A 25,947-nucleotide genomic window follows, 5' to 3' on the forward strand; every position below is an offset into this window, starting at 1 on the left:
GATCCTAAAGCACTCCATGCAACAGGGCTCCTGGAAGTCTGTCCTGGAAGCGTTGGCGGGGCGGACCCAGGAGGCCAAGACAGGCCTTGAGCAACTATGGAAGGTCAAGGAGGAATTGTCCTTCTCAGCGTCGGGCCTGCTGCTCCAAGGTGACCGGATAGTGATGCCCCAGTCCAAGGTGAAGGACGTGATCACCTTGGCCCACCATGGGCACCACGGCGCCGCAAAGACCAAGGCCAGGCTGCGGCTGAAGGTCTGGTTCCCCGAACTGGAGCAGAGGGTGGATGACTTCGTGGCGGCCTGTGTATGGTGCCAGGCGGCGTCTCCTCTGCAGCGAGAACCGGCCATCGAAGCAATGCCCCGAGGCACGCGACCCTGGGAGGTCGTCCATGCAGACTTTGGGTCAACGTCCATAGGCACCCATTTCCTTGTAATCGTCAACGAATATTCACGGTATCCATAGGTGGAGTTTGTTGAGTCGGTGGCCTTCGAGCACGTGGTCGTGGCTGTGGAGAAAGTGTTCACGGCCCATGGGTTCCCCCAGACCGTGTGCTCGGACAACGGATCACCATTTCAGAGTGAGCGGTCCTCCGAACTCATGGAGAGCTGTGGGGTCCAGCATAGGAAGGTGTCTCCGTTGTGGCCCAGGGCAAATGGAGATGCTGAAAGACTGATGCGGACGCTGAACAAGACATTCAGGATCGCCCAGGGACAAGGACAGCCACTCCAACGAGCCCTATATCAGTTACTGCGGGTGTACCGCACCACCCCACATGCATCCACGTGGGTTGCTCCAGCTGAGACCCTGTTCAAGCGCTGCCCCAGGGGTCTGCTACCCGAGGTCGAGGAGAAGGAGCCCGGGGTGATTGACAATCAACAAGTCGAGGTAGAACGGCGGGTGAGGATTGAACAGGAGAACCTTTGAAGGGATCTCCACCACCAGCGGCTCGAGCCGGGGGACGAAGTCGTCATCCGTAATCGACACCCCCATGGAAAGCTCTCGCTCCCCTATGAGCCGGAGCCATTGGATGTTGTGGCTGTAAAGGGGTCCATGGTGACGCCCTCTGACGGAAGATCTGCCGTCACCCGGAATGTCAGCTTCTTCAAGAAACTGGGTGATCCAAGAACTGTCCCGCTGCGGGAGCCGGACGTAGTGGAAATACCGGAAGATGGAGGAATTTCCTCCAGCACGCCTGGGTCCTCTGACCGGGGGACGTCGGCCGAAGGACTTCCTGTGCCGGAGGTAAGCGGGAGGTACCCCCAGAGGGCTGGGCGAGGGAAACCCACTTACCTCAGTGATTACGTGCTGGGACAGTTGGTTGGTCAACCTGAGTGAGGGGGTCCGGGTGGCTGACATTAAAGGGGTGTTAAGCAAGTGTGGTGTGAAATGTGTTAGTTAATTGTTTTAGTGGTTTGCCGTGTATATTAAAAGCATTTGTGTGTCCTCCCGAAAAAGGAGGAGTGTGGCGCCGCCCCGTGACGTTGCCCGCCGCCGCGTGCTGTAAAAATAAACGGGGCGTTCCCGGCCGCGTCAGAGCGTCCGGGAAGCCCGAACTGTAAGGACGTGTGTCGTGTGTGGTCCTTACAGGGTGGGGGCTTACGGGACCGCATGGGGGCCAGGACTCACCCCCAACACGCAGGTGCTCCGGGGCCCCCTTCCTCTCACCCACAAGGAAAGGCCACCTGCATAGGAGCCCCTATACTTTCAATGGGATTTTCTTTTGGGCACGGGCAGCTGTGCAGCCTAGAGGAGGTGCTAGCCATCACATTGGCATGCAGTGAGGTCCACCATTTCGCACATCAGAATCCTTGTGGTCTCTTCACCAGCTATAGAGCAGTAGGAGCCACAGCTGCCGACGCTTCTCATATAGGTCCTGTAACGATGAAGCTGCTATTTTTCTGCTGTCATCGCGTTCACTCTCCTGCTTAGGGTGGCCAATTTTCTGAAATCATTTTATGGCAGACTTGCGCACAAGGCGGCGATGACGTCACAGCATCCTGACATGAATACCTTTGGCCCGCCCCCAATTGTTATTTAAACAATTGATGAATGTAAACACTCTAACACCAGGCTTCTCCTTGGGAGGTGATGATCAAGTTTTTAAACTGTAAACATGACCATCACAAGCCCAAGAACAAAGTATTTATTTATTCATTTCTTTGCAGTGGCCAAGACTCGGAGGTATCAGGCGCTAGTACAGTTACAGTAGATAAAAACAGCATAGGAGAAAGGCAATGGTCCGAGCTTCGGCAGCCGGTGAGGTGTCGGTAGTAACTTAGTCATATTTGTTGAAGAGCCAGGTCTTTAGCAAATTTTTGAAGAATTGTATTTGAAGCATTAGCATTGTAATAAAGTGTGGTGTCAGAGCATTAAGCATATCAGTCGGTAAGATAGCTCAGCGGGTTGAGCACTCGCTGCTGAGAGCTGAGCGTTTTCTGCAGGTCGCAGGTTCGAATCCCGGCAAGGCCAACTCAGCCTTTCATCCTTCCGAGGTCGATAAATGAGTACCAACTGCAGTTGGGTGATATTGTATGTAGATATGTGCTCTGTAAAGTGCTTTGGATTAAGGCGCTATATAAATAACACATCATTATCATTAACAGCACGACAGGAAGAGCAGCGACAGCAGCAGCTCCATCTTCAGGCATAAAAAGGAGAACTGGTTTGAGACTGCAAAATGAAAGCAGTTGGGTACTTTTAATCAAAAAGGGACAGTGCCACAAAATACAGGACAGTTGGCCACCCTGTTGGCTATGATGCTACCTCCGGGACTTCTCTGGCATTCCGGCAGGCCTCCCTAAGGGTGATATCGCTACCACCGGTAAACCTGAATTCCCAGGCCTATTTATCTAGTGGGCCTTACCTGTCCCTGTGCTGTTCTACTCTGTTTCCTGAGAAACCCAACACTGGGCACCACCGAAATGAGCCCTCTAGCGTTCAACTAATGTAATGCAGTCTGTGGTAGAATCATAGCTTTTTATGGGGGCAGCATGCTGTACTGGTATTTTAAAATGGAATGCAACATAAGGAACATGGTCGATGATTAGGGCCGGCCTTAGAAGCCGCAGCGCCCCAGGCAGCAAATCAACTATTTGGCGTCTCTGCCTGCGCGCCACGAGTCATGGGGCTGTGGGTGGGGGGAGCGCCAAATGTTTCAATAGGCATGGCAGGCGCCCTATTGTTATTAAATGCGTTCCATATAATTTCAAAAGGGCACCTGCCGCGCCTTCTCACACCGCGCCAGCTTGGGGGAGCCCTTGAAAGGCTCCCCCAAGCTGGCGTGGTGAGGGTCTAATGGCAGGGTGCCTCACGCAGCCGCCCAGCCCGCCCTGCCCTAAGGCCGGGCTCTATCTATGACCATATGGCAAATGTACACCACAGTGAGCACGCACAAATGTTGTTCTTCGAACATACAACAGTCGTTGTCTGTTAATTGTGGTTTATTCATTTATTTTCACATATTCTGATAGTCAGCCTGTTAGCGGGTTCTCCCAATGTTCGCTGGTAATGAAACTCGGACTAGAATGGCCAAAGGATTTGGCCAGGATTACATAGTGCGGTCAGTAGACCACACCTCTTCCTAATTAGTAAAGTATTGCTATCCTATTAACACATGACTTAGGTGGTCATTTTGCATGCCATTTTTATTGCAAGGAGAGGACAGCCTATACTAACAGTGCAATATTTATTGTTTTTGTGAAGTGGTGTACGTAAGGCATGGGGGTAGGGAGTTCCCAAGTTTCTATGGGCCTCATTACGAGTATGGAGGTAGCCATGCCGCTTTTAGCGGCATTGGCTACCCCCAAACCGGGTACCGGGTTCCTGGAACGAGGAATTACCGGGCCATTCTGACCTTGGAGGGCCCGGTAATTCCCTTTCCTGGAACCCGGACCCAGTACATCCCCATTCCCATTTGAGCCCCCATAGGGCTCAATGGGAATGGGGAGGATGCTAACAACGGGCACGTTAATGACGGGCCATTTGTTAGCATCCTGGTCTGCTAGTGGGTCCCGCTAATGACGCCTGGTTTTACCAGACGTCCTTTGTGGGACCCGCGAGCAGACCTCGTAATGAGGCGGTAGGGGGATAACGGGGCCGGCAGCTCTACCGGTGTCGTTATCCTCCTACCGCCTTCCTCGTAATGAGGCCCTAGGTATTGTTAAACATTTCTACCAAGTCCTATACATAAACGTCTCCCCACATTTGCGTGCATGGCAGATAGAGTTTACATTAATCCTTATGCATTCCGCCTGGTTGTGGTAGGTGCAAAAAAACATGCAAACATGGAATCTATTGGGATTCTAGCTTGCCGTAGCAAGTTGAAGTGCTTAGATCCCTGAGGCTGTAGTGCCACCTTGTCTCCCTTTATATATAATATAGTGACAAAGTTCCCAAAACGTCACATGACAATTTCATTACGTTTTCAATTATTATAATAAAAATATATACAAAGGGAGGCAATCGGGGCTCTGTCCCTAACAATGGTCCCAGTATGCTTGTCCACAACCTTGAAGGGGGGCCCCCATCTCCCTAGCCCAGGCTCCCTACTCTGAGAAGGCTTGCAACTTTGGGTTGGTTCACTAAAGCCAGGGAACTCCTACTGCCTAGTCTTTTCCTGATACTGGGGCTCCTAAAGACTGTAGTCCCAACCATCTTCCTCCCTCAGGGACTTCAAAAGTGACCTAAACTTGATTAGTCTGCTGGTCTTGTTATAGCTTCCTCTGGAGGAACATTGTGGGGCCCATGGAGGAGCCTTGTGGGGCCTGCAGCCTGGCAAGCTCCGGCTGGTGATCTTTGTCCTTGAGCTGCTCAACCCTTTTAAATTCTCGCTTAACAATGTTGTACTCAATCTCCTTCTGGCAAAGTCGTGAGTTTTTCCTTCTTCGACTCCCGCAGAGCTTCAGCTTCGGAATTTGTGAGTAAGACATTAGTTGAATCATCTCCCTCCTACTCCCTTTCCACAGTGGCAGGGCCAGAAAGCCCATTGCTTTTACTGGGTCCAGCCCCAGTATCACAACCATCACCATTTACTAGGTACAATCGTATTTCTTTCATGATCCAGAATCTTTTATATCAGTTCAGCTTTGTTGCCAGAGACTAAGGGCTTAATTCACAGAAGCAGTTTATAATGGCAAAACACCATTGGAAAACGCTCTGTGATTTAGGGCCTAAGTCTATTTCAACACAAATATCTTGCATTGATCAACTTTGGAAGTGCTTGGAGTGGTCATAGTAACTGTTTCCATGTTATCTATTACAGTAGGTGACTGTTATACCACTGGACAAGTCAAATTACAGTGTTTTGTGTAAGTATAATCCAGATACCTCACCAGTGGACAACAATGGGGTACCCAAAACCTTATTTTCACTGCTGCACACCAATTTGTTAGACTAGATTTCTTCACTCTGGTCTAGTGAACCTAGTTAATGAACAGAGCAACTGTGGGAGCTGTAGCTAAACCAATCAAGGTAGCATGGAGAGTGGTCATGGCTGAGTCTTAGGAAGGGGTGAGCCCGGTAAAGGGTCCACAATGAGTCTACAAGTTAAGTAATCAAGGATAACACTTAGACATATAGTCATAAAAATACTATATTTATGTATGGCCAAGCAAGCACTATAAAAATGACTATAGGCAAGGTATACTATCACACAACAGTCATAAGAAAATACACATACACAGCCCCTGTACCCAGTGCAATATCACAATACTACCACCCCACAATACTGAAAGGAAAAGTAATGGTTATTATTTGCAATGGCAGTACACAAGAATACAGGTGGAGATAGGGGGGCATGTCAGTATGGCTGTAACTCACCCCTCGTACTCCAGTTTCTCTTTAGACTTGGCAGGTTGTCACAGGGTCATCAGAGGTCGGCTTTCTCGCCATTGGCTCTGGTCCCCAGAGCCTCGAATCGCAGGTGCAAGAGATGTGCTAGTTGGTTCCAGAAACAGGTGCATCCTGTTCCTGTTGTTGAATGCAACTCACACCGACACAGCACTCCTCTAGGCGCTGGATCAGAGGAGGAAAAGTTGGTTTTGTCTGAAGTCGCCAATGCACGTGGCACAGAGGGACACATCTTTCATGATCAGAGTCGGCCTCCTATCTCGGGTGCCATTGAGGCTGGACCACTGACATTACTCAGGTGGGACTCTTGTAGCACAAGCTGGGGGGTCCCCAAAGTTTGGAGCCAAAACACGGAACCCTGACTCCGCTACTGCGGTAGCCCAAACTGAAGTTGGTCAGTCAACAGGATGGTTCCAGGAATGCTTCCGAAGACTCCAGATGGCGGTGCACTGAGCAGACGTTGGGAATGGTTGGTCCCACCACTCCAAGGGTCGAAGTACCACCGAAGGCCTTCTAAAGATCACCAGCCAGACAGGGCTCCACTGGGACTGCAGCAAAAGTTGGTCACCAGGCCTTCTTAGGACGGGTCCACTGGTCTTCCGATGTCTTCATAGCTGGGCAAGGTACTTGGCTCCTCGTAGGATCTCTCCATGAGCTCTTCTGAATGGCTGCAGGACTCCTCTTATCCAGAAACTCAGATGGAACAGAAACTAAGACCACCCAAAGGAAGATTTCCCCCTCACACACACCCCAGCAGTAGTCCAATCAGGACCACTGGTGGTGGAGCACATGCATACACTCTCGACATACAGAAACCAGTTTGTGGATTGGGACCAGACAGTTCCAACCTGCTTCCTGTGAATACTCCCACATGGCCCTGCAGTATCCCAAGAAAAGCAAGGCAATGCATAACCATAAAAGGATTTTCCTGACCTGGCATGGCAGGATGAAGGCCACAGGACAAGATGGCCAAGGAACAAACCAAAACCTTGTGGCGCAGCCATTGTTAGGATATATTACTTTCTTTGTGTGAAACCTCCACTTTCTGTGAGTCCCCCAGCACTGTTTTGTTGGACACCTGGATGTTTTGCTATTTCTTCAGAGTGAGTGGGAATCTTTTTTCTCCACTCACCCTTTTTACTCTGATATATGGAACCTTTTTGACCACTTTTTTGGAGTCATGTTTTCCTTTTCCTTCTGACATGTACATTTTACTAAAGCAGCACACCGCACCTTCTGTACAGTGCTGCTGGATGTTCCCTGGGCTTCCCCTTCATTGCTTCTTTATTTTCCTGACTAACTCCGAAAGGTACCAGGGCAAGGGGATACTGTTTATCCCTTAAGTGTTTTTATTTCGCGACATCAGCATATCCCACCTTATGTGGAGTGCTGAGGGGAGACAGTGGGCCTCATTACGAGTATGCGGTAGCCATGCCTGTATGGCAGGCCCGGCTTCTGCCATGCTCGCTACCGGCCCGCCACCCACGATTGGGCAATAACCGGCCCATTAAGAGATGAATGGGCTGGTAATTGCCCATTCGCGGGTGGCAGTATTGCTGGGCTCCCGATCCCCATTCTGCCCCATAGGGCAGAATGTGAGTGGGGAGCAGGGTTGCACCGGCACCTTTGATAACGGTGCCTGTGCAATCACGAGTTCTGCTCGCGGGTGCCACACAGCCCGCCAGGTAAGACCTGGCAGGCTTTCAGGGACCCGCGAGCAGAACTCGTAATGCGGCGGGATGGTATGAATGGTGCCAGTGTCTTACCGGCACCATTCACACCGTTCCCGCCACTATTATAATGAGGCCCAGTGTATCCCTTTTTTTACACTCCAGTAACTTTGTGTTACTGTGACAGGTCCATCTGTTCAGGCTGGTGGCAGTGTACCTTTTGCATGCCTTTTTGTGAACTTTTATTGCAGGCTGTTTTTACAGCTGTGGTAGGGTACACAAGGGACACCATGTACCCAAAATAGTGGTCTTCTTTTTTTAAGTCCTGAACAAGATGACTTGTCCTTTCCGGGACCTTCTTCTATCTTTCTGGGTGTGGGAGGATTCTATTGTCCTTTTGTTTTTGCCGGGCTTCTCAAGGAAATCCTTCAAGGGTCTTTGAGTGACTGGCATGACAGGAAGTGGGGAGGAGACCAAAACTCCCCTGACCATTGTCCTGCAGTGTACCTGACGGAAAACAGTTCAGACTGGGAGGCTGGCTGTCCCCATTGGACAGCCATCCACAAGTTTGAATGGTGCATGGGACCTGATTAGTGGACTCAACCAGTGTTCCTGGATACATTCTGAGGTCCTGGAGCTCAAACCCAGTCGACCACTGGAAAAGAAGATTCCTAAGAAGGATGAGGAAGCAAGACACCACCAGCAACTTCCAATGACCGCCAGAGCCTGTTGAGTGACCGCGTCTGTCATGACCTCCTCCTTCGAAGCAACAGGGAAGATCCGAAAAAGACGACTTCCTCCCATGGACTGATGGGCCTAACCAGTCCCAAGACAAACTTCAATTTGTGCCATCCTTGGAAGAGCTGCGACCTCCACAGCCTGCAAACTCGTAATATGTACGGTCCTGTGCTACTCCTTTGTGCATCTTCTTCAGAAGTGCAGTTTTGCCTGCAGGTTCACGGGCATCCTAGACCTGCATCTACTTGAACTGGCTCCTGAAAGTCCACTCACCAGAGTGGAGGACAGAGAAACCGAGAAGAGTTGACTGCCGCGACAAACGTTGCTTCTCCAAGCCTGAAAAAGGTGCCAACAAGCCAGAACCATTAAGATCCTTTGCTGATCATCCATCTGCATGAGAGCTGTCGCCAGATCCACCAAAGTCCACTTCTCAAGTCTCCAAGACCGAGAAACCTGTGACCAGGTTTGCCTTCACCTCGCTGCTGGAACCGTCCTGCTGCAATTGCCTCTACACTTGAAGGTACTGTGCCTCTCCTGGTATAATTTACCTGGTGCCTGCTTGCTTGATCCTGTAACTGTGGGGGCTGCAGATAGTTTGTATCTGGTTCTGCAGCGCTCTTCATGATCCCCCTTACATCTTCACCATCATGGGAGGATCTGTCTTTTCCATCCAAGCCCCCTCCATCTTGAACACACTTTCATTACATATCCACTGAAATGAAGACTACCTCTCCTTCAGAAAGGCTCTCAAAATGTGGTTATTCCCTGCGGCAACATGAAGTTCCTTCCCTTCTCCTCACTCTCTTCACAGTACCATATGCCTCTGTCATATTTTCACTTACATCCAGAATATTTCCCCCTACAAGGTAAAGTACAACTTTCAGAACAGTCCAGATTACTCAAATTCACTCAGAAACACCAAAAAGGAAAGCGCTGAGCGAGGCATCAAGGTACATAGTCAAACTCCAGTAGGTGGACACCAGCCGCAGGCCCAGCAACCAACCCACATGCACTCGCATCCATACCCTACCCTAATACACAATGCACAACAGCCATCAGACTGCAGCAATGACCTACGACAAAATTTGGTCTAGCTGCACACATAACGAATCTCTGGCACTAGAATGCAGCTTTGACGTTTGACAAATTGTGGTAAAGCTGGTCACACAGCAAACCTCTTGCACTCTCTAAATCTCCTGACCTCCACCAGCACCCATCCATATGCCTGACCATCTTAGGTTGCTTAGTGGAGCACGGCCAGCCCACCTAACCACTATCTCGACCTAATGCACACCCGCATTCTATTCAGTCCAACAATCTACATAATTGGACTCCAGTCCCCGAGGGTGTTCACCCACAGGCATGTTGAGGCCATAGTAATGGAATATATTTTTTTAATTAGTATTTATTTGTTATTTAGATGGTGCTTTACACCAAAGCGCTGAACAAAAACACTTTCAGTACAACGGACTTTACAAAATGTCCACTTAAGACTAAGAGAAGTTCATTTTTAAGAGAAGTCCGAAATAAAGAATAAGAAGTAGTAGAATGAAGAGAGAGAGAGGAAGAGTGTTCCAATGATAAGGGGTAAGCAATGGAAATGAGCGTAACAGTGACTGGGCACAAGGAGGTTGAGGAACGCGTTTGTCTTGGAAGCAAGACAACACAGCGCAACACAGGTTCGATCCCGATCCCGTGCTTAGAAACCGCTTGCTGGTATTAAGCATGTTTTAAAAGAACAAATATAATTATAAAAGGACACAAGGCATGAAAGATACAAAGGTGCAAGTTCATAGAGGGCTATAAATACAATGCAAAGGAAATAAAATGTAAGATGTGCCTTCCAAGAGAAGATAGCAACAGAGAAACAGAATCATGAAGAAAAAGAAGAATAGAAGCATTAAACACAGATTTTAGTGGAGCCAGAGGAGGAACAGGAAGACCAAAGAGTAAAGTATAGCAGTGGAATAGGAATAGGTGTGAGAACATTAAAGAAGAAATAGGAAGTTTGGTGGCATCAAATGTAAGGAAAGGGAAAGCTTTCCGAGCTTTCAGAATATTGAAGAGGTGATACCCACAGGAACGACACATCATCAAGATATGGTTAGAGTAAGTTAAATCAGTATCAAGAGAGAGGACAAGATTCTGAGCAGAGTCAGGAATAGGAAGGAAGAAGGAGGAAAAGAAACAGAGGAAAGGGGAGATGGAGGATGCAGAGTGTTAGCCGGAAAAAGAGGACTTCGGTCTTGTTAGTATTCAGGACAAGAAAGTGATCAGACATCCGCGTTTTGACGGGTAGTTAGAATCTACACAAAGAGTTTGCTTGATTTGTACGAAAAAGGGAATACTTGTGCCCCTATTTGATGCACTGCCCCAGTAACAATGCACAGGCACTTTACATGAGATTCAAATGTAACCATTTCTCAACTGGAGAATGCACTAAACATTGGGCTGGATAATTGGTTATAGAATAAACTACGACTTGTCGATTTTGTGCCAACTCTTTTCATCTGGAAACTTTGAGACACTTGGCAACCATCTATCCCCACTTAGAACCTATGCGGCTCAAAATATTTGGACGTGACAACATTTGTGAAACTGAGTTTTCCAGAAACATTTTTGGATCAAGACTCATGTGGGGTGAAAACGATGCTTTGATTATAGCTCTCACTCATTTTGTAACAGTTATGAATGTACAATTGCAGTAAGTCTGTTTCAAACGTTTTTTTTATGTAAAAACATGGAACTGAGTAATGCTTTATGTAACAAAGATTTTCTGCTGCTTATCCTCTAGTTCTTACAATGTTTTTCCTCTTTTCTCTCTCTCTGTATATTTATTGGTTTAATATTTTAAGGTGGTTTTGTAAAGGTTTTGAATAAACCAAATATAAGAAAGTAAATATAACAGAAGAATAGAAGCATTAAAAAAAGATTTTAGTGGAGCCAGAGGAGGAACAGGACGACCAGAGAGTAAAGTATAGCAGTGGAATAGGAATAGGTGTGAGAACATTAAAGAAGAAATAAGAAGTTTGGTGGCATCAAATGTAAGGAAAGGGAAAGCTTTCAGAGCTTTCAGAATATTGAAGAGGTGATACCCACAGGAACGACACATCATCAAGATATGGTTAGAGTAAGTTAAATCAGTATCAAGAGAGAGGACAAGATTCTGAGCAGAGTCGGGAATAGGAAGGAAGAAGGAGGAAAAGAAACAGAGGAAAGGGGAGATGGAGGATGAAGAGTGTTAGCCGGAAAAAGAGGACTTCAGTCTTGTTAGTATTCAGGACAAGAAAGTGATCAGACATCCAGGTTTTGATGGGTAGTTAGAATCTACACAAAGAGTTTGCTTGATTTGTACGAAAAAGGGAATACTTGTGCCCCTATTTGATGCACTGCCCCAGTAACAATGCACAGGCACTTTACATGAGATTCAAATGTAACCATTTCTCAACTGGAGAATGCACTAAACATTGGGCTGGATAATTGGTTATAGAATAAACTACGACTTGTCGATTTTGCGCCAACTCTTTTCATCTGGAAACTTTGAGACACTTGGCAACCATCTATCCCCACTTAGAACCTATGCGGCTCAAAATATTTGGACGTGACAACATTTGTGAAACTGAGTTTTCCAGAAACATTTTTGGATCAAGACTCATGTGGGGTGAAAACGATGCTTTGATTATAGCTCTCACTCGTTTTGTAACAGTTATGAATGTACAATTGCAGTAAGTCTGTTTCAAACGTTTTTTTTATGTAAAAACATGGAACTGAGTAATGCTTTATGTAACAAAAATTTTCTGCTGCTTATCCTCTAGTTCTTACAATGTTTTTTCCTCTTTTCTCTCTCTCTGTATATTTATTGGTTTAATATTTTAAGGTGGTTTTGTAAAGGTTTTGAATAAACCAAATATAAGAAAGTAAATATAGCAGAAGAATAGAAGCATTAAAAACAGATTTTAGTGGAGCCAGAGGAGGAACAGGAAGACCAAAGAGTAAAGTATAGCAGTAGAATAGGAATAGGTGTGAGAAAATTAAAGAAGAAATAAGAAGTTTAGTGGCATCAAATGTAAGGAAAGGACGAGCTTTCTTAATATTGAAGAGGTGATACTGACAGGAAAGAGACATAATCAAGATATGATTAGAGAACAATCAGTTAGTATCAAGATAGAGGCCAATATTCGGAGCAGAGTCAGCAATAGGAAGAGAGAAGGAGAAAAAGAAACAGGGGAAGAGGGAGATGGAGGAGGAAGAGTGTTAGCCGGAAAAAGAGGACTTCAGTCTTGGTAATATTTAGGACAAGAAAGTGATCAGACATCCACGTTTTGATGGCTGAAAGACAAGACACAAGATTGTCATGAATAGAAGACGTAAAGGGTGAGTGAAAAAGACAGAAAGAGTTGTGTACCATCCGCATAGAAGAGGAAAGGTCCCAAAACGGAACCCCGAGGGACTCTGTGAAGAAGAGGTAGGCATTAGAAGAGGTCCCAGCCCACGTTACTGAATAAGTGCGATTAGATAGATAGGAACGAAACCAAGATAAGACACAGCAAGAAAAAACAAAAGAAGAGAAAGAAGCTAAGATGAGAGTGTGATCCACCGTGTTGAAGGCAGCCGACAAATCCAGTAGAATAAAAAGAGAGGAGTGTTTAGAATAGCGAGCAGAGAGAAGAGATTCACAGACCGAGAGGGGAGCAGTTTCTGTGGAGTGAAGAAGGTGGAAAACTGACTGGAAACAAGGAAGGATAGCATTTTCAATGACAAAAACAGAAACCTGAGAATGAACAAGACGTTTGGCCATCTTAGAAAGAAAAGGGAGAAGTGAGATTAGATGAAAATTTGCCAGCAGAGAAGAGTCTGGCAAGAGTTTTTTGAGAATAAGAAGAATTGGGGCATGCTTAAAGGAAGAGGGGGAACTGGATGTAAGAAGAGAGATAGTAAAAAGAGTGGTAAGGTTAGAGATCAGTGAGGGATGGGCTTTTGGTATAAGTGAAGAAGGAATAGGGTCAGACGGAGAGGCTGTGGGATGGGCATGAGTTAGATCAGACAAAGTATCAGAGTAAGAAATAGGAAACAAATGACAACATAGTTGAAGCAGGAGAAGAAGAGAAGACGGAACAATGAAGGGAGAAGAAAGTCAAGAGGTGGAAGAAGAAGAAGAAGAGAAGACGGAACAATGGCAGCGCAACAAGTGGCCACTTTTGAAGAAAAGTAGGAAGCAAAGTGTGAGGCAGTTAGGGTAGAATTAAGTGAGCAGTCAGGGGAGGGAGGAGGGAGGAGAATTAAGGCGAGACAGTGCCTGAAACAAATGCCAAGGATGGGCAGATTGAGCACATACAAGATGAAAGTAACATGAGCGTTTAGCTGCCCGAAGATCCTCATCATATAATGCATGATAGGAAGAAAAGGATGAAAGATCTGAGTCAAATTAAGCTTTACGCCAGCGTCTTTCAAGACTACGAAGATCTTGACTCATAGAACGAAGACGGAAAGTGAGCCATAGTTGAGGGGGCTTCCCAAAGGGCGAATAAAAGAAGAAGTTGGATGAAGAGAATCAAAAGAAGAAGAAAGCAAAGAGGAGAGAGCATTGGCCACATCATCAGCAGATAGAGCAGCAAACAGAGACTGAGAAGGAAGACTGGAAAAACAAGAAGAAGCAAAAAGAGGAGTATTGAAAGCATGACGGTCCCGAGGAAAGTAAGTAGGACTTGGTCAAGACATGTAGGTTTAGTTAGCGGAGAAGAAGGGAGAAAAGAAAAAGATAAGCGATGATGATTAGAAGAGTAAATAGCTTGAGCCAGAACAGAGGAAGTATATAGTAGTGATACACATATAAGATCCAGACAGCATCCAGATACATGAGATGGAGGGGTAAGAAGAGCAGAAACACAATAGGAGTCAACAATGGCAAGAAATGGGAGGAAACAGTGAGTAGAGGAAAGATGTAAATTAAGATCACAATAAAGGCGCAATATAAATGACAAACTACTACTACTACCCCTCCGCTGGAAACAGTATTTCACTCCCTACCCTTCTTCCCTCCTGTCTCTTCTCTTCTCTGTCTGTTATGCCACCTTTAACTCTGCTTTTTTACCCTCCTTCCCTCTCCTGGTCTTATTGCTTCTCTCAGTTCACTTGTCCCCACTTTCTGCCTCCAACCTGTTCTTACTACTCTTCTCACTACCCCTATCTCTTCTCTTCCCCACCCTTCTGATATTGCTTGCCCTTTAACTATTCCTCTCCCTTTCCCCCTCCTCGTTGTATTCCCTATCTCCACTCTGCTCCACCCTCCTTGACGAAGCCCCTCTCACACCTCCTATCTCTACTCACTCTTACCTTTCCTGTTCGTACTCCTCTTTCTCACTCTCACTCTCTGTGTCTCGCTCTCCTTCATATCCATGCACACAACACAATTGGTACCACTCTCACTATCCCAACACTGTATAGTTGCTCTCTTCAGTCATGTCAAAACTCTCCTGCACATCCTATCCCATCTGCTGCACACCCCTCTTTGGTCTATTGGTCCTCCTTCCCCTCCTTCTACTACATATGAACACCTTTCACTTCAGGCTGACTCCCCCAGCTTTTTAATAGCCCTGCCCTATCTGTCTAGAATGTTCTCAAATCTCCCTTAAGCTACTCGTTCTGATCTATTCCCAACTTCTTCCCTCTTCTCGAGGAAAATATTTTCCCTGGAAGTATTCATAAGGGTCTATAGCCACATGCCCTTTTCAGTCCCTATTTCTGTCCAGGTTGCACTGAGGTCTCTAACATTGTTTGCCCTCTTGTTCCCTCCTACACTCTGTAAGTTCTTGTCCAAAAAGGGCATGAGGAGTGTTTTCCTGGTTTACCCTAGAACTGTCATTCCTTGTTCGTTCCAGCTCTACTGCTGCGGTTCAACTCCTCTGCTGTAGTCAGTATGAGGTTGCGTGGTAGGTGTTGAGTCTCCCATTCGGCTCCTGAATGTGGGTCGATACTCTGTTTGTACCAGAGCAACCACTTCTTTCCTCCTGTTCTGGGCCGGTCTTGTCCATCGAACGCAGGTGCATTGTGGTACTTGTAGTCGTGTTGCTTGGTTTCTGCAGCCTTGCGGGACCACCTAAAAGATTACAAAGAGAGACATAGCCTGGATAGAGGCTGGCAGGTACGGGGATAGCGAAAGAGGTACCAAGGTACACCTGTCCCACTGTATGTGTACCAGAGACACAGGAACAGGGGTCCTTCTCAGCTCTCTCACACAATCTCTGGAGTAGGTCTGGCTCTGGCATCACCGATACGCTGCCTAAGGAAGCTTGAGACCGGTCCTTGGGGCCAGATGACATGGTCATTTCCCTGACCTTTTGATAATGTATATATGTCCACCTGCTTTAAAATTCAATGCTGGTGGAGATGCATGCAGAGTTGATGAAATAGGCGATACAGAAGCAGACTTTACACTGTGTCTCCCACCTCTGTGCAACAAATGCGTGAGCATGACACTGATTGGAACTGCTGGTCAATTACAAAACCCTCAAGTGCCAGCATCAAATAGGTCCATGTAGTTACGTTCTGTAAATTGGTTTTTATACTGCTCACATCACTACCGTAGTGGTGTGGTCTTGGACATTCCCAGTTTGTAATCCATACCATGATCTGGGGGGTGAAAAGGAAACTGGGAAAAGGTAAGCAGCTGTACAAAATGTATCAATTCTAGACTGACTTCACAGTTATGTGTGTTGTGAGCTATCTTACAGCCAGACTGTCAAACATAAGATGTAGTACGTAATACGGAGAAGACTGGCGACAACGCAGTGTTTCTGTTAATCTTCGGTGTACCAGATTGCAATTGAACAGCAGGCATCAAGTGAGGTGGGCAGGCTGGCATTGGGGCCTTGGAATGGCTGCCTCATGTATCACTGGCAAAGAAAGCTTAATAGCTTTTTTAAGTGGTCATTTAGGGTTTCAGCTCCCCAGTGGCGGTATTCCTTGGTTCTGCGGTGCAGCTGAAAATAAACCAGTTCCGTGATAATCTGCAGCTACTCACTATATCCCTCCATTGCTTTATCTGGGGTTTTGCCACAGACTGAAATTGTAAGGTGGAGCTGATGGTATGAGCATACAGTCTGTCTTGACCGCTAAAGAATCTCTGACCCCAAATATTCTCGGTGATAAAGTTGCAATTTGCCTCCAAGATTAAAAATGTAGGCTGTTTTTGGCATGCGAATCTTGGAAGTGAGGCACAGGTTACTGCAAAGGTCCAGGCAGTCTTGTACTCGCTGTGCATACTTCGTCAGTTTCACCGTGGATCGTGTGATGGTGGTGGGGGTTTAACGAATGTCCACTTGGATGACTGCAATAGTCTTTTGATGGGCATCCCTGCAAAACAATTGGTAGGTCGCCTGGGCAAATCAGCCCACACCTCCCCTCTTCACAGAACATTGCATTGGCTGTCAGTGGAAGACCACATTAAATGCATGGTGGTGTGCTTCATTTTTAAATGTCTTAATGATCTGGCCCCCGCTTATCTGAGCGATAAAATCTGTCGCCACCAACCGTCAAGGACACTCCGATCTTAGGACCAGCTCCCCCTGAGCGTTCCCCGATCGGTATGTGTTTCTAGAGGAGATAGACGATTCGCAGTTGCAGGCCCGATACTTTGGGACAGTAGGCCTTTGGAGATCAGGGCTTGCGATACGCTTCTTCAGTTGCGCAAAGCCCTTAAGACCTTTCTGTTTAAATAACAGAAGGGGTTTGACTGGAGGGATTATTTTACGCTGCTTGTTATAGAACATCGGATGCCCTTCTTTTTGGCTATTTGAGTTATCTCTTGTTAATACCAACTGCGACTTTATACGGTTGAGTCTGTCCTGAGCGCGTTATAAATAATCAAATCAAATCAAATATTCCCTAAAGAGGTATCAACCTTCACAAACGAAAGGTTGTGTCACTTTAAATGTTTACTTGCACAGACTGAAACTCTTTTTAAGGTGTTAACTCATCACAGACATAATTCACCCTGCTTTCAGATACATAGTGTGGGGCAGCGAATATGCTTTCAGATTAATGAAGTTCAAGTTGGGGCTCATGTATGCAACCTCAACAATAAAACCCGGGAAATCCGCCGTTGAAGTGTGCATCAGGAAACATCCGTTAGGATCTACGCACAATACAACTGCTTCGGACAGGGTTACGCAGCTGTATGTAAGGCTTGGGTGTAATTTTAAGGGGGGGACAAGGGTTTCTGTCCCCAACTTTTGTGGCACACAATTTTGTCCCACTCATTTGGCAGGGCCCCTTTCATTTAGATGTCATGTCCCTCCCAACATTTTCAGCAAAGTTACTCTATTGCGCAAGTGGGTGTGGGGGTCCCTCCAAGCATTATTTTGAAATGCGCCCACACGAGTACCCCCTCCTAGTCCACCACCGAACATCCCTCCATCCCAGGCGCGGGTTGGCTTATCGGGCAAAAGGTCAATGCCCGAACCCAAAACACAAAATGCGAGTGTGGGCCAGTTTTTTTTGGTCTATGTGAGCCACTTTCATAGCCCATGTGGGTTAGTTTGATAAGTTACTTCACCACGTGGATAGTAGTTTTGACCAGTGTTAATGAATAAATATTGTTTAAAATGCTCAATTTTCATCACATTTTATCAAAAAAACACCCCCTTGGGTACTACTCAAACAGTCTATCACAAAAGGAATGAATTGCCGTTTGCACCTGTGGGCCACTTTTTCATTGGTGTCAGAGACAATTGTATGCTCCAGTCCAACCCTGCCAGCCCTCCCCTACCCCCTTCTACCGCCCCCATCTTCTGCCGACCCTGGTGGTGGGGAAGATAGGGCGAAAGTTGAGAAAAGGACACATACACATGACGTATGTGATTGCCCTCACGTTTCTGTGTACAAAATTCCATGAAGTCACCTGCTGCGGGACCTGGCTGTTTCTTGGCCTACAGAAGCCACCGAGAACAATTGGGCACAGCTGTGTTTGGCCGCCACGCATAGGGCAAAAAGAACCGGGAAGAACTAGATGCAGCCGGATCCAGCGGGACAGGCAGTCACCGTGTTAGACAGCACGATGACTGCGGTGTAGACGTTCTGCGCTTAGACACGCTCTCAAGGACGCGAAACATACATGCCGCCATTAAAAGCTTTTCAGTAAAGGGCACTCAAAGGATCACGACTGAACGCTCGAGCTCCTTGTGTCGTAGTGAGGTAATTACGGAAGGCATTGAGAGAGCCAGGGGGCAGCCAGGACGCATTCTGAATTAAATAATCATCTTGTTTTGGGGAACATTAGTATTCATTTTTATATTTGCGTTATTAAGACCAACATACACAAACAATTACTACACATTTTATATTGTAACGAAATGATGTTACTACCAGAGGCACCTGTGGTAGAGGGCACCATCAATAATGACAATTTTGCAAATTCAAAGGTCATCACTTAACAATATTTAGGATATCTGTTGTATGAATTATTTTATCTAAAAAAAATAGCTCAGAGGCACCTGTGGATTCTATAATCTTGCAAACTCAATGTGCTTAGTCATGCCCCCTGTAATCATCCATCTGTGACCTTTGCCCACAGGTGAATTCTCTTTAATTGCCATAGGGCCTCATTACGACCCCGGCGCTAAACCATTTATTTATTTGATTTTTTTATTTTACATTTATAAAGCGCTCACACAGCCCGCAGGCATCGAGGCGCTGTTACAGGAATTGTTTGTTTTTCTTAGTTGCGTTTTATTTTTATTTTTTTGCCTTAGTTACATATTTATAACGCGCTTAAACACCCAGTGGTTTCTAAGCGCGGACCCAGGGATCGAAACCTGTTGTTGCTTCGTGTCGTCTTGCTTCCAAGACGCGCACGTTGCCGCTGAGCTATCCTCCCGGGACTATTAGCACCATGGTCCATGCCGGGGTCCGCCATGGTGAAGGGCAGAATTACCGCCCCATTCCAAGGTTGGCAGGGCGGTAATTCCCCATTCACCATGGGCCCTTCCCCTTTCCCATTTTTGCCCCATAGGGCTCAATGGGAATGGGGAAGGCGCTAAGTACGGTGCTGCAAATTGCGGCACCCTACTTAGCACCAAGGTCCCTTTGCGGGTTGGCTTTTCACGCCAGGAAAAAGCAGGCGTTAAAATCGCCAACCCGCAAAGGGACCTCGTAATCAGGCGTTAAGGGGTTAACGGCGCCGCCACCTTTTGCGGCGCCGTTAACCCCTTAACGCCAGGGTTGTAATGAGGCCCATAGACTCCTGCTTTGGGTTTCCCAGGGGGCATCACAATCTTCTCAGCATAAATGAGACTATTCCTCATGTAATTCGAAATGTTTGTCTGTGCCTTCTGGCACTTGCTGTGTTAGTTTTTCCATTATAAATCCAGAACTACAAGTCCCAGAATGCAAAAAAGAAAAAAACAAGCCCTGCATTAGAATCATGGTACACGTTGGCATGGATGCACAAGAGTTGATTCATGTCATGAATGAGCTGAACATCAAGTCCTGTTTTGCACATTTTGCCTCCTGGGACTCTTACTTGTGCTTTACACATCACACATTCAGGACTACAAGTCCTAAAGTACAATGGGAAACATCAAGACTGCGTGACCTCACCCACGGCTTGAGAGTGGGACGCGATGAGAAGGGCCTTGTGCCTGGTCCTTGTCTGGGGACACTTGCAGGCTTCCCCTCTAAGACCCTTTCACATGGGCCCCGACCTTACTCCTCAGTAAACAGAAAATCAGTGAGATGTGTACTTTGTTCCCTTCTGACGGTGTTTGGTGGAGGGGCCCTTCAAAGAATGTGCTCAATGCCTTAACCTTTGAGCATGATAAGAACACCCAATGGGCAGCATTGGCATAAGGTGTGCCTCCCCTGTGTGGAAATGCTAGCAGGTTGAAACTGTTTAGATGAACTGGAAGGAGCCTGAATGCAGACTCAATGGGCCTCATTACGAGTTAGGCGGGAATTCAGAGGTAAATAGCCCTGAGGAATTACCGTTACCTCCACTTGGTCAGGCAGAATTTCTGCCTGATTACGAGTGGTGGTGTAATTCCCCATTTATTTTGGGTCCATTGGACCCGATGGGGATTTTTCGGCGTTGAGTGGGAAGATTTTTAAATCCTCCACTGAAAACCAAAACTCACAATTTGGCGTAGTGGTAAAATTGGCAGTAAGTAAGTGACTGCCAATTTTACCACTTACCGCCTAACTTGTAATAGGCCCTGTGTCTGCTTTAGCAAGCAATGCCATCCCACCTGCCAGTCCAGTAAACTTGGCCGGCCTTGTCAAAAGGCACATATGCAAATTAGCTTTCTACGGCGCCCATCAGCATCGTAGTGATATTACTGCACCAAAGGATTGTCCGAATAGTGCTGTATTGTGTCCCTTGACAGAGGTAACCAGACTGTGGTCTGTGAAGGAAAGAAAGACAACAAACATCTTCATTTTAAATGGGGCGGAGCCTGAAATGGACACGTAAAAGGGAGGTTTAATGCTTATACCGCTTCCCATTTCTGCTCTGCCCTATTTTTCTCCAGTGATAAGCTGGACGAGTGGCACAGAGTCGAGAGGAGATCTCTGCCATGCTAACCTCCTCTGCCCCGCTTGATATTTTCATGCAGTGTAACCCAGAAATGATTACTATGGAGTCCGTCTGCTTTTGCACCTGCTTAAGACCTGGCAGATTCTATAGGAATTCATTAGTAAACGCTGTCTACAAATCATCATTTCTGGCAGCATTTACTTTTTCACAAGATGGAAAGTAAAATGAAAGCGTAAGAGCTAGTGTGCGTGCTTTATTGTTTCCTTTTCCCCTCCACCTTTGCATGACGTAGTAACTCATGAGTGCACATTTTGGTGGTCCCCTGCATAAAATTTGCATCCAATAGAAAATAGCCCCCCCAGGAATTGAGAGGACAAATGCAGCAGAAGTAGGATAGAAACAGACAAACAACTTGGAAGGTACAAGGTGCGGGAGTCTGATGTGGTAGTATGGGTGCGTGTTGAAACCTTGGCAATGGCTCGTATGGATTACTGATCTTGGAAAGTGAGAATAAAGCTTGTCTGTAATACAGAACTTTTTCTGTGAAGGCATTTTCTAGTATGTCGTTGTGTGGTGTGTGGCGAACCAGAAGAAGGACTCGGAATGATTGACCTGTTCAAGGGTGTTTAATTAAAAGAAAAGAAAAACGCCTGTCTAGCCGTACCACTATTAGGGAAGTTCTCTGCCTAAAAAACTAAATCTAATGGTGCTCGTCGAAGTCCAAAAAAAAATAGTCCTTAGTCCAAATCCTATTCAGCTAACTGACCCGACCACTTAAGAAGTAGGCCGGAGCAATAACCTCTGTGTTTTGCTTCGGCCTGGCCCAACTCTTCTCCAAGAAGCCGATTTGAAAAGATTGTCAAATTGTGGATTTCTTCTCGAACAAAGGTTCTAAAGAAAAGTTCACCAAATCCTGGTTCCCTTTACAAATAAAGGGTTTCAAGAAAAGTTCGTCAAATCCTGGTTTTCTTTCCAAACAAAGGTTTTCAAGGAAAGTTTTTCAAATTTCATCAACAGCAGTGCCGGATTAAACCCTGTGGAGGCCCGTAGGCAGTTGAAATTTCAGGCCCCCCCTTGCAATTTATCTCCAAATACGTTTTTAATTTTCCCAACAACAATTTTAATAAACCAATTTTACTAGACAAAATTGATCTGCCACCGACCCCTCATCCCAGCAGCTTGTATCCACAACAGCACTGCAGCAACCTCCTCTGCTGCCTCCCAGAAGGACCGCTAGCCAGCCACCTTATGTACATCAGGAAAGAAGCAGCAGCAGTTGCCATTATTTATATGCCCCTCTGACACCCTCATTTGCAGGCACCATTTGAGCAGTTAACTGAATTAACGTCTAGTAAAGGTTTTGATGACGTGTTGCTTAAAACAAGCATTCTGTATTAGATTACTGTGGCCCTGTGCAGGCTGTGTTGAAAGTATTATAACCAAACAATGGGGCAAATTCTACAAATTGACAGGGTATTGCCCTTAGTAGATAATGTTCACACAAAAGGATTAGGCAACACACAACTGTGTTAAGGCTACTAGCAGCTAACAGAGAACCCAAGACAGGGTCAAGTTAATAAAACCAAACCCAAAAAGTTTGTACTGTGGGGTGGACTCAAGTCTATTCATAAAAAAATAATAAGGAATAGAACAAGGCTGTGGCTGAAGACAGAAGGATAGAGCGAAACAAAGGTACTATCCCTGCCTACTGTGCACTCTCAACTAGGTTGCGGTGTTACAACGCCTGTCTAATAGTGACAGAATAAGAATGAAATTACCAACTTCTATGGTGTGTAATACATTCAACCTTGTGAGTCCCAACCCCTCCAGGTTGATTTGGATCGGAGGAGACTACCAGTAAAAAAAGGGGAAGGAAAAAGAGAACACACCCAGGCAATAAAAGAGGATCGATTTTGGAAATCATGTGGCATCTAATGGGATAGACAATTCTTTAATAACCCATTGATTGGCACACTGACTGTGTTGAAAGTATGTCTGGCTGGCGGTGTTCCCTGTATGATACAAAAGCTGGCATGGGGGTAGCAGCACTAACAGGGCACCCTTGACAACCTACGGGCACTTTCACCTTACCATACCTACCCTACCTTGACGAGAAACAGCCTAATTTATGAATAGCAAATTCATACACTGGTTCCGTGTACACCATATTTTGTGAATGACTCCCTGCCAGCATTCCTCCCCCACCTATGCACCAACGCATTGCCCCTCAGCTACATGCTCAACTCCATCGATATATACGACATCATTTTGTAAAGGCGCACTGCTCGTGGAATACCTCCTCCATCTGCAGTGTTGCCATATGTACCACAGCTACTTGGAAACGTGTCTCGTATGACAAATACAACTAATGTTTATGGCACACCACAAACTGAATAGTCTCTTGACAATTGGTTTTATTATTACCTACCTAGAGCAAGCTGAGCGACTCCAACACAGAGGATGGGGAGGACCGAAAAAACCGGTTCCCTTTTGAGGCTGCCGGCGCCTTGCTGGGCTTCTGATGACTACTAGTCCTGCTCCTGCCTGCCCGTGCGCACCAGCCAGGGTGTGTCTTAGACTCACTGAGTCTGCACTTGGGCCCTGGCTGTCATGCACAGGCACGCAAGTTTAAAAAAAACCTGAAATGAAAGACAGCAGGAGGGTGCATTCACACGAATGCGGTGGGAGACCGATATCATTTTTAAAAAGAATGCTAACACAGTGCAGCGCACCAAGGCCTCTGCCTTGCTGCTGCTGGCGACAGCTGGCCTGCTCAGCTGAGAAGTGCTGAAAGAAGACTGCCAGTGTCCAGCCCTGGCAAACACTGGCACAAAATAAGCACTGGCGGGGCCCCTAAAAGGATTGGAGCCCATAGGTCGGTGCCTACTTTGCCTATTTGGTAATCTGGCATTGATCTTCAGCCTCTCTGCAGGCCCTGTATGCCACAGTTTTCAGTCTTTATATGTTTCATACGGTTTAGTTTCTCTCAGTAAAGACAAGGTTTTCTTTACACAACTCTGCCACTTCCCACTTGGTGTTTGAACGTGTCCTTGTCTTGTTTTCAAACAATTGAACCTTCCAGGTTATCTCTCTTGCCAATTCGGATATTTATATTTTGGGTTTCTTGGACTCCCCCAAGTCCTTGGGCCTTCTATCAGGCTTGTTTTAGTAGGCCCTCGATGCAGCGTTTGCCCATTCGGGTTTTCCGGGCTGCCGTAACCCTTGTGGCTTCTCCAGCCTTGAGCATCAATGTCTTTCAGTTTCCTAGGGCTCCCAAAGCCCTCTGGCCATCTGATAGGATTGCTTTGTCTTGATTCAGGTTGATTGATATTTTATTTCTATCGCGCTCGTACACAAGTGTTTCAGAGCACGACAAGGAAAGGGAGGGGAACAGGGGAGAACAAAACAGCGATCTTACTAGTCCCAGTGACATTGAGAACGCAAAAGTGCATGGAAGGGGGGAAGGGAAAAGTGCATGGAAGGGGAGAGAAGTGGAAAGTGCGAAGCAGAGGAGAAACAGATAAATAACAATAAATAAATAATAAAGGCAACAAACAGTGGTAATGCAGCCAGCAATTTGCAAGTGCTAGGTTTAAGGCAGCATACAGGGTAGGTCTGATAAGTGCAGGAAGAAAAAAGGGGGGCCTGTATGGGTATAGATATGAATGAAGGTGAAGCTGAAAGATGGCCAACTTTTCCAGGAGTTTGACAAGAAAGGGAGTAATGGAAATTGGGCGATAGTTGGACAAGAAGGATCAGCTGTGGGATTCTTGAGAAGAGGATGCACAAAGGAATGCTTCAGAGGGGAGGGGAAGGATCCAGAGGCAAAGGAGTGGTTGCAAAAATCAGCAAGGGCAGGAGCGAGGGTGTCAATGTGGTCCCTGATGGTTTTAGAGGAACAGGGATGAACCTGTTTTGAAGAGGCTTTCATAGATCGGACTTGTCTAGCAACCTCATCAGGGGTGAAATGAGGAAAGGACGAGAAGGATGCTAGGAGGATGGCTGAAGGAGGATCAGCAAGCACAGATGGAGAGGGAAGAGGAGGGGTGTGGCTGGAGAGGGTGGACAGGATGTCCTGGGTTTTTGAAATGAAGTGAGAGGCAAGGGCATTGCAAAGAGCATGGGAGGCAACAGGAGGGGTAGAGACTGCAGCAGGGTTGGCCAGCTCCTTGCAGATTTTAAAGAGTTTGGCCGAGTTGTTACATGCCGCAGAGACACAAGCTTGAATGTGGACTCTCTTCTTGGTGAGGACAGAGAGTCGGTATTGCCTTTGTAGCAGGCGACAGGCCAGTTTGTTAGAGGATGAACAGGAAGTCCTCCATTTCCTCTCAGCTGCCCTACACTTACGTTTAAGTGTAGCTAGGTCAGAGTCATACCAGGAATTGCACTTGGCTTTGGACTTCAAACGGATCCTCATGACAGGGGCAAGAACATCAAGCGTATCAGAAATTGAAGAGTAGATCAGAGACAGGGCTGTGTCTGGATGTGAGACAGCCAAAGTTGGAGGGGGGGGGAGAAAGAGCCTGCAAAAGCCTCATCTGACACACGCTTCATGGGCCAGATGTCTCAGAAGGTAGGTGGCAGTGTTGGGGAAGGCTTGGCTTGGGGGGGAAGAGAGGGAGAGATGAGATGAGAGGAGGGAGTGATCGCTCCAGGAGAGAGGAGTGTTCAGAGGGATGGAGAGGGGGAGGTCAGAGGAGATCAAGACATCGAGTGTGTGCCCTGCAGAGTGAGTCGGGCCAGAGGGGAGGATGGACAGGGAGAGGGAGTCGCAGAGGTCACAGAAGAGTACAGAGGAGGAGCAAGGAGAGTCTAAATGTATATTTAGGTCACCGAGGAGGAGGAGTTGAGTGGTAGAGGCCAGGAGGGAGGAAGAGAGGTCTGCCCACTCAGAGAGAAATGAGGTGATTTGACCAGGAGGCCGGTAGATGGTAACCACAGTAAGAGAATGGGTAGGCGAGAGAGAAAGCCTACAGACAAGGCCTTCCAAAGAGGAATAGGTCTGAGTGGGAATGATATAGGCAGGAATCCACTCAGGAAAGATCAGGGCTACCCCCCCACCGGACCGGGAGGATCTGGGTGCTGAGAGGATCTTGTAGCCATCAGAGAGGAGAGTGTCAAAGCTCGTGACAGAGCTGGCCGTGAACCGTGTCTCAGTAAGACCA

General features: G+C 46.7%; 1 long non-coding RNA gene across 1 annotated transcript in view; it reads right to left on the bottom strand.

Annotated features, from left to right (window-relative positions):
* Nucleotides 1-23,292, bottom strand: part of LOC138566052 (uncharacterized) — a 298,613-nt gene extending 275,321 nt beyond the window's left edge. Inside the window, exon 1 of the long non-coding RNA XR_011301820.1 lies at nt 23,211-23,292. This is a non-coding gene — a long non-coding RNA (uncharacterized lncRNA). The remainder of the gene's footprint in view (nt 1-23,210) is intronic.
* Nucleotides 23,293-25,947: the final 2,655 nt, after the last annotated feature.

Source organism: Ambystoma mexicanum, chromosome 2p (assembly GCF_040938575.1).
Source record: "Ambystoma mexicanum isolate Mex_15411 chromosome 2p, UKY_AmexF1_1, whole genome shotgun sequence".
Classification (NCBI taxonomy): domain Eukaryota; kingdom Metazoa; phylum Chordata; class Amphibia; order Caudata; family Ambystomatidae; genus Ambystoma; species Ambystoma mexicanum.